The sequence below is a fragment of the Actinia tenebrosa genome, unplaced genomic scaffold, assembly GCF_029948245.1.
Source record: "Actinia tenebrosa isolate PJP-AT-01 unplaced genomic scaffold, QUT_ActTen_1.0 PGA_scaffold4__44_contigs__length_22323623, whole genome shotgun sequence".
NCBI lineage: Eukaryota > Metazoa > Cnidaria > Anthozoa > Actiniaria > Actiniidae > Actinia > Actinia tenebrosa.
The window spans coordinates 12,536,871-12,543,801 of NW_028292581.1; positions in this window are offsets into that span (position 1 = coordinate 12,536,871).

A 6,931-nucleotide genomic window follows, 5' to 3' on the forward strand; every position below is an offset into this window, starting at 1 on the left:
TACAAACCGTACAGGAAACTAACTATGAACCTGATGGATAAGAAGAAGTATGTGGTACATTACCGCAACCTGCAGTTCTACGTGCGACACGGAATGCGCGTAGAGAAGATCCACAGAGTCCTAAAATTCACGCAGGAACCCTGGATGCGTCCCTACATTGACTTTAACACGCAAAAGCGTACCGCAGCGAAAAATGACTTCGAGAAAAACCTCTTCAAACTGATGAACAACAGCGTGTTCGGAAAGACGATGGAGAACATCCGCAAGCGCGTAAGCGTAAAAATAGTCAGCACCAAAGAGGAAGCAGAAGCATACGTGTCACAGCCAGGCTTCGTTAGATACGTAGAAATGCTGAACTTCTACGTGATTCACATGAAAAGGGCAAACCTCTTACTAAACAAGCCCGTTTACACAGGCTTTACGGTGCTGGATCTATCGAAGCTGCTTATGTACGAGTTCTACTACGATAAGCTTAAGCCAAAGTACGGAGACCGCTGTCGCCTCCTGTACACAGACACCGACTCCCTAATTCTAGAAGTGCAAACGGAAGACGTTTACAAAGACTGCCTCCCCGACATAGACGAGTACGACACTAGCGGTTACCCGAAGGAGCACTTCCTTTACTCTGCGAAGAATAAGAAGGTAATTGGGAAGATGAAAGACGAAATGTTAGGAAAACCCATAGTAGAGTACGTGGGTCTGAAACCAAAGATGTACAGCGTGCTAAAGTTAGACGGCGTAGAAAAGAAAGCTAAAGGCGTAAAAAAGTACGTGGTTAAGAAGGACATTACGCACGAGTCCTACCTCAACGTATTACGAACACGCAAGGAACAGCGGCATAAGATGAACAGCCTGCGCAGCTATGGTCATCAGATACATAACGTCACGCAGGAGAAGGTGTCACTGTCTGCATTTGACGGTAAGCGATGGATGTGTGATGACGGAGTGCATACGATAGCATTCGGACATCACACGATAAGCAGTTCTTCCATGACGAACCCACGTGTGGGGCCATCGTGAAGATAATACAAGATGGGCTGACCCTTCTTAGCTATTACGCTTCGGATCTGGTAAGTTTCCAAAGACCAATTAGGATCCGTAGCTCTTTTGGATCCTCCTTCTAATTCACCCGGTCCGTAGAGATATCGGACCGTGACATTACCTAATTTTTTTTCATGGGGGAAGACCGCCCTTGAACTTCTGACGTAGGACTTGTGTTCCACGTGTTTCTTCTTCATAGCATCCTTGGGTTTTATTCCCGTAGCCCTCGCCGCCTCGTTGTTCAAAGCCACGATGACCTGGGGGAGCCTCTGAGTCCATTCCCTGTTGCGTTTGGAGGGATCTTCCAGCTCTTTCCAATATTGGTATCCAAAGAGACGCTCAGCCAGGGTCTTATTGAATCTTTCGACAATGCTCTGACCCCTGTGGTACTCAGCTTCGGCTCTTCTAATTTTAGTGCTGTGGTCTTTCAGGGTCTTAGTAACCACGCCCATGAACTCCGTCCCCGCATCCACTTGCAGCAGCTTAGGCCATTTCAAGACGCGCTTATAAATCCTACCTAGGGCTTCTGCGACTTCCCCAGAATCCTTGCTGGTTATGGGTTCGGCGTCCTTGTATCTGCTTGCGATATCAACTACGGTCAAAGCGTACCTATAGGTCTTTTTTCTCACCTTGTCGTGCGGTAAGAAAAGCAAATCCGCCTGATGAACTTCATTAGGGGCATTTACGGTAAAGCTGGGCCTGGGAATGTACTTGGGCACGGGAAGATAGACCTGCCAGAGGGTTTGTTTTCTTAGCCAGTTCTTAGCCGTTTCTTCTGATACCCTGGCCGCGGTCAGCGAGTTTCTTGATAGCTGACGCTCCTTTCCAATAACCTTCAGGTCCATAGTAAATCCTTTTGAGTTTGTCCTCTACGCGGCCCATTATATGAATTCCAAAACAAGATTGATCTTTCGCCCGTTGAAATCCACCGTCTTTCCGTCCACTTTAATGGTGATGTTTATGCTTTCTACCAAATTAGACAAATCATATTCCAAAGAAATGGGAGTGTATTCTACTGGGTCAAATGGATTACCTTTGGGCAGAAACTTGGACATAAGAGAAGACTTTTCTCCATTGTTGTAACTATGGACCAAGTCGCAATAGACTTCGTAAGAGGATGCGACTTTCCATTTCACAGGTATGGCTGTGTCGGTAATTGTCTTGCCTGAGGCACATAATAAAGATCCCAATGGGTCAGACTTTCCAAAAGTTACTGAATAGTTTGGCATATTATGTTTGAAGGTCATTTCGTGCGGCAATCCTGTGGTGAGCGTATAACCGTGTTTTGCTAATTCCTTAGCAAGGGTGATTGGTGTGTAATGTCCATCGGGCAGCAATACGCCTTGATAATTGCCGCCGCCTTTATGCTCAGTGACCAAGGCATTGACTAAATTATACCAAGAATTGTACAAAGAGCAACTAACCAGCCTAACCTTATGGGCTTTGATGGGGGGATTCAGATAAGTGGTAAAGTTATTCTTGTCGCTTTCCAAAAAGACGATCATATATTTCAGGAAACACAGTTCCCTTCGTTAGAGCAGATACGCCAAAGCTACGCCTCCGGCCAGCCCTGCGACTCCTACAAAGACCAATTCATTGTCTTTTTGTTTCTTAGAAGGCTGATAGTAATTCTTAAACTGAGGCCTTTTTAACCCCGTTAATGCCGCGGGGTGTGCTTGCGCATAAAGTTTAAAGGCGTAGTCTGTATTTTCAAAGTTCTTATCCGCCTGCATCTTGTCTTGGTAGTTCTTGTCCAACCAATCCCTGTAAGCTTGTCTTTTTTCATTCCAAGCCGCCACGTCTCGCTGATATTTCTCCAGCGCTAAATCATGCCTTTTCCTTTCGGCGGCCAAATCTCCCCTGCGATCACCTCTAACTAATCTATCTAAATACTGACCACCATAATTAGCTCCAGTGAATGCTAAGGCTGCAATAACTCCACCTGCGACCACGCTAGCCATTATATATTAGAAAATCACAGGGATTTTCACGAGTTATGTCGTTGGCAGGTACTTTTCCTTCCGTAGGTAATCCTTTAGCATGATAGCCCCGCCAACGGCAGCGGTCATCTTAGCGAAATTAGCGAAGCTCTTGCTTGGGTCTTCAGTAAAGTCTTCTTTGAGCACTTTCTTACCAACCCAACCAATACCCGCAACGATGGAAGTAATGATAGCTGCTTCTTCAACAGTTTTCAATAACGCGGTTGACATTATATTACAGAGCGAGAAGGTTATTACTCCATTTCAGGGATCTTACTTTTTCTAACAGCCGGCTCCACAGGTGCGTGCACGGGCGCGTGATATGTTGGTGGTTCTACCTTTTTCGTAGCCCGCCATTGTAAGTAAAGGCTGCCTGCTGCTATAGCAACTCCTAACGCGCCAATGACGTACCCAGGATTAATGAAGGATTCCTCTTCTTTTTCCTCCACCTTTTCTTCTTTTTTGGCTTTGTTCTTATTCATCTCCGCGAGCTTCTTTCCGGCAGCGACTCTGCCTGGAGATTTAGCCTTGGTAATCTTGGTATCTTCTACGGGTGGTTGTTCTTCAGTGCCACTCATCTTATATCTAAGGACTTGAAGGACTTGACAAGTAACTTGATGACGACTTGACAATGACTTAAGGACGACTTGACTAAGTACTTGAGAATGACTTGACTAAGTACTTGAGGTGACTTGACTAAGTACTTGAGGTGACTTGACTAAGTACTTGAGGCGACTTGATCAGGTACCTCAGTAAGTGCTGCCTGGAAGACCTTTTCGACTTCTCTGTCCTTCTTGAAGTCCTTCCAAGACACCAGTACCTCCTTCAAGTCGACGTGCTGAGCTACGTGAAGTGCTGCAGAGGCGACTGCCATTAACTTACCGCACTTCAAAGACAACCAGCCGCAGGTTATCTTAAGTTCTTGGGCGATGACATAGTCCTCGCTTATGTCCTTCCGCAGTTGCTCCACGTCGTCTATGGGCAGCGCAAGTCCAAGGAGCTTGGTGGCCAGCTTAATGGCTGAGTCTGCTACGGCGTCCGTGGTCTTACTTGCAAGGGCAGCCTCATACCTCTTATGGAACTTTTTAACTTCCTCTTCTGACAGCTTATTAACCTGCTCATGGGTAAGTTCCTTGCCTATCATGTCTTTACACTTCCCCGAAGACACAAGGATGTTAAGTTGTTCCTTGAGGTTACTTTCGTCTAACTGTGTGGGGACTTCATCTAAGAGCTGCTCAATGTCCATATACATTAGGAATCATAGATTCCAACCGTGTAGGGAAACCTCAAAGAGAAGATCATCTTGGAATGTTGGTGCGTTTTTAAATGCCGCATGTATTCGTGTAACTGTTCCTTGGATATCTCACCGCCGTAGTCGCTTAAGATGGTTTCCAGGTCTGACTTACTTGGAGTATAAAATACTACGAGAGAGCCTATGTTTTCCCTGAAGGGTTTAGAGACGCTGGTAAGCTGCTGCGAGAGCAACCAAACGCTGATATTGTCGTGTCTACCGCTGAAGGCGAGCTTAACGAGCTCGGAGGTGCGCTTTTTTACGTCGTCCCCGCAGGCGATGTCATCCAATATGAGTAAAGTCTGTGTATCTTTAGGGAATTGCTTATGCCAGAACTTAAGATGGCTGGATAACTCGTTAGGATCCAGTATGTCCACAAAGAAGTCGTCATCTTTCACTCCTATGCCCGTCCAGGTGCGGTTATTCACGTAGGTGGGGCATAATAGCACGATGTAGTCGAAACGGTATCTAAAGGGTCCTAATAGCTGCTCCACTACGAACTGCGTTTTGCCGCAGCCGGTGGGTCCTACTATCAGAGCGTTACAAGGCATGTGATCTGGGTTCATATATAGATGGAGCCAGTGGAAGCAGTGCAAAGAATTGTCGCCGACGCAAAAGATAAAAGAGACACCATAGAAATGCAAAGGGAGGAGATAGACCGGTTAAAAGAGCGCGTGCAGGAATTGTACGATGAAATGTGCGGTCTGAAGCGTGCAGAACGGTTTGGTGCGCTTTTGACGATGGTGGGCTGGGCGAAAGATTCCGTTAAGGACTTCATGCGGTATCCCTTATAAGGGTTAATAAATTCTTATTATATAATGAAGTGTAAGGATTGCGACAGGGAGTTCAGTAGCAAACAGGCTTTGCAGTATCACCAAAAAAAGAAGGTATGTTTTAAAGAGGTGGATAATGTCACCACCTGTAGCACTTGCAGCCGGCAGTTTAGCAGTAAACAGGCGCTGCGATATCACGTGGAAGGAAGGGTGTGTTTGAAGTCTAAGGAAAGACGCTGTGCTGATTGCAATCGGCTCTTTAGCACGCCCCAAATGTTGCAATACCACCAAGAAAATAGGGTGTGTTTAAAGGATGTGTGTGCGCGCTGCGATGAAGATCTCACGGACGCATGGCATCAACATAGATGTCGTGGTAATTATGATTTGGATGTCGTATGCGAGGAGCATGGTGATATCGCTGCGAGATGTTGCCCAGCGGAAACCATAAGGAAGTTAACTCTTCGTAAGAAAGAAATAGACCAACGCTTTACGGAGTTCGACCGCGCCGAAGGTACGCGCTGGGAGAACGCAGAGTATTGGAGTGCGCCCTGTGACGCGTGTGGCGGCTTAAGGAAAGGAGATGATCATATCTGGCAGTGCTTGTGCCCGCAGCATCATCCCCGCGGTTTTAAGGAGTACTTGGATCGCTTTGATGATTGGCATGCTCAAAACATGGAGGTAAGGAAAAGGCGTCCTTAGTTTGCGCAAAGAGTCTCAAAACACACTCTTATATTTATTAATATTCTTTGATTGTTTATTAAGAAGAAAAGAAGAAACATTAATAAATATAAGGACCCCTTTTGTAGAAGGTATGCAGAACTCAATAAGAAAAGAAGAAACATTAATAAATATAAGGACCCCTCTTAAAGGTATATGCTAGCCTACGCAGCCGCCTTCTTTGGAGGATTCCTAATCGCCCTTTCAATATATGGACTGTATTACTTGCGAACTACCTGCCGACTGCATTACGCCACCGATACCCAAACCGCGTAAAAAATACACCTGCCTTCATTGCGACAGGGTATTCTCCGAAGGATCCTTTGTGGGGCATTGGTGCTCCGCGGATCCTAAAGCGCAGCGGGCGCTTAACTACAAAGAGGAGATGGAGTGACTCTTCTTTCAATGTCAAACTTCCATCGGCCATTTACCTTACCATAGCTGCGTAAGTGGGTGAATTCCTCGCCCTGAATTACGTACCGCACGCAATCCGGCGCCCAAAGGGAATATTCCTTGCCTTCTAAGTCTTTGAGGACTAACCGTAAACGGTCGATGTCTTCAAAGACGACGTAATTTTTTATTTCGTATGCTTTACCGTGGACAAGATCACGCCAGTGAGTCAAGCTGAGCTTCATTATACCTATGGAATATCTTTAGGTGCGTTTTCAAAGTGGCGTAGGACTTAAACCGCTTTACACAGCCCTTACAGGGAATACGAATACCATCCGCGTAATCCATCAGGGCACGGCAGATGATGTCGTAATCGTTGCTAACCATCGTTAGGTAACCATTTACGTCAAGCTGTGAGATTTTCTTAGATTGCTTCGCGGATAAGACACCGTTTCCTTTTGGGGTTTTCAACTCAATACACAACCCACGGTATTTCTTATGCGCATTTAGGATCAAAAGGTCGGGTTGACCGGCTTGGTAGCCTTTTCGCCAGCAGGTTATTCGCTTGCTGTCTGAATCTTGAAGTTCGCCAAGACCCGGCGCTATGATGAAATCGGGGTAAAACCTACGTGTGTAGTCGACGACCTTCGCGTGTAGGTCGGCTTCATTTTCGATCTTGAATACTAACTTGTTTGGGCCGCCAAACCGCCTTTCTATTGCATATTTACCCGTTTTCCTTA